We start from the raw sequence: 2,598 nt of genomic DNA, 5'->3' as shown, positions 1-2,598 counted from the left end.
AAAAAAAAAAAAAAAGAATGAAACTCCATCTCAAAAAGAAATTAGGAAATTACCAGCCAAATTCCTTTTGGTAGGTAGCATAACATAAACACAGGAGTAGCACCAGGAGTTGGAGACCTGCCTACAACATCATAGGACCAGTAAACTTTTTTGCACTGAGAAAAAAATTTGTCAGTCTAGCTAGAAAATTATTACCATTTGGGATATTTCTGTTAATTGAAATTGGTATACTATATATTGATAAACTATATTTGTAATACTATATTTTACATAGTTATATAACTATATATCAATATAATTAACTATACATCAGTATAATTATATAGTAATATATATGTAAATATTGGTAAACTATATGTTTCTATGACATTTCTATATTATTTGGTATTCAGTTATGCTCACAAGTCCATTGCTTTCTTTCCTTTTTTTTTTTTTTCTGAGACCAAATCTTGTTCTGTAGCCCAGATCTGGGGAGCAGTCTTGCGATTTCCGCTCACTGCAACTTCTGCCTCCCAGGTTCAAGCAATTCTCCTCTCTCAGCCTTCCAAGTAGCTGAGATTACAGGCGCGCACAACCATGCCCAGCTAATTTTTGTATTTTTAGTAGAGACGAGGTTTCACCATGTTGGCCAGGCTGGTCTCGAACTCTTGACCTCAGGTGATCTGCCTGCCTAGGCCTCTCAAAGTGCTAGGATTACAGGCGTGAGCCACCGCGCCAGGCCATGATAATTTAATTTCTACCCTACTTTATTTGATCATCCTCTAGTGTTTCACGTCAGGTAGTTAGGACATGATATCAGAGTGTCCATTAATTCCTGTGGTAGGTGCCATTATACTTTCTTTCCTGGCATAAAAAGAAGTGAGTCTCTGTGTAGCTATCCTGATAGGGGGTCAATTGTTTAAATCTAATTTAGTCATGAGGCAGATTCCTGTAATTTTATACTCCAATCAGGGTATCTACATTTAATCAAGGTCTTTAAAGATTTATTCATAACTGGTATCAGCCTCTGGGGTAATATTTGACACATCAGTGGAAACCGGTCAAAAACAAAATTATGAAATTAAATGTACCTGTGTAAAATATAGAGACAAGGTATAAAATAAAAATTAAATATGTATCTTCATTATTGGAAGAACTCTGCTAACTAGCTTTGGCAATAGAGCATGGTGGTTAATGCACTCTGAAATCAGCCCAGACAAGATCAGTCCCCATTCCACCCCAAACACGGTGTGAATTTACACAGATCATGTCATCTCTCTGTGCTTGAGTCCTCTTGGTCTTTATAATGGTGGTGCCTGGCTCATAGATTATGAAGACTACGGAGGTGAATACAGGTCTGTTCTTCAAAGCAAAGAGCAATTCATTGCAAATACACTTAAAATAGGACACATCCAAAGATGGCAAACTCTTCATAATAGAAAGGAACTTTATGAACTATTTCTATTGCATTTCAGCTGACTGTATTTTTTATTTTTATTTATTTTTTTCTTTTCTGAGACAGGGTGTCACTTTGTCATCCAGGCTGGTGGGCAGTGGCACGATCTCAGCTCACTGCAGCCTCAACCTCCTGGGCTCAAGGGATCCTCCCATCTCAGCCCCCCCACCGACTACCAGCTGCCTTTTAAATCTCGCTCATGCATCACGTTCCCTGCAGGATCTTGGGTCTCTGAAGACAAGTAGCAGCCTGTGGGAACTGACAGAACGGCTGCTGGGATGGGGCAATGGGAATGATGTTCTTATCGCAGACTACACTTAGAATCCTGGGGAATTTCTCTCTTATTTACCATTATCTGTTGTTTTCCATCCCTGGGTGCAGGTTAAGGTCCACAGATTTGATTATCAGACACCTAATTGTAGCCAACACCTTATTCCTCCTCCCTAGAGGAGTCCCACAGACAATGGCAGCTTTTGGGTTTAGACATTTCCTGAATGATTCTGGAGGTAAATTTCTTTTTTGTGTCCACCGAGTGGGCAGGGGAGTGTCCATTGGCTGCAGTGAGCCCAGATGGGATCTATCGGGCCACTGCCCTCTAGCCTGGGCGACAGAGAAATACTCTCTCAAACCAAAGAAAAGAAATAGTAAATAAATAAAAGAAAGTAACAGATCTCTTCCACAAATGTGCTGGGACAACTAACTGGATAACCACAAGGAAAAGAATAATGTTGGATCCCTATCTCACACCATCAAAATTTTATTTTAAAATGTTAAAAGAAAATGAAGAAAAAAAGAGAGAGAGAGAGACGAAGGGAGCCCTGCGGGAGGGGGTGTTACTTTGTCGCCCAGGCTGGCCTGGACCCCTGGGCTCAGCAATCCTCCCGCCGCTTCTTCCTGAGTAGCTGGGACCTCAGGCTCCCGCCCCCGCGCCCGCATCTTTGCTGTGTTTATCCAGCAGGTCCTCCCTCGCTGACCTGAGCAGTCCGTCCTGCATCCCAGGCGATGGTCCTAGGGAAGTCTCTGAAGCAGAGCACAGGGTGGACTCTCCCTCCCGAGTGAATGGAGAATAGAAAGGGAGAGAATTTCTGTTCCGTTTTGTGGGCAGTCAGCATGAAATCGTACGTTCCGCCCAGGCCGGGCCTTGCATTTTACATTCTAGTTTG

Source organism: Mandrillus leucophaeus, unplaced genomic scaffold (genome assembly GCF_000951045.1).
Source record: "Mandrillus leucophaeus isolate KB7577 unplaced genomic scaffold, Mleu.le_1.0 Scaffold104, whole genome shotgun sequence".
NCBI lineage: Eukaryota > Metazoa > Chordata > Mammalia > Primates > Cercopithecidae > Mandrillus > Mandrillus leucophaeus.
Note: the sequence above shows the minus strand (reverse complement) of the source record.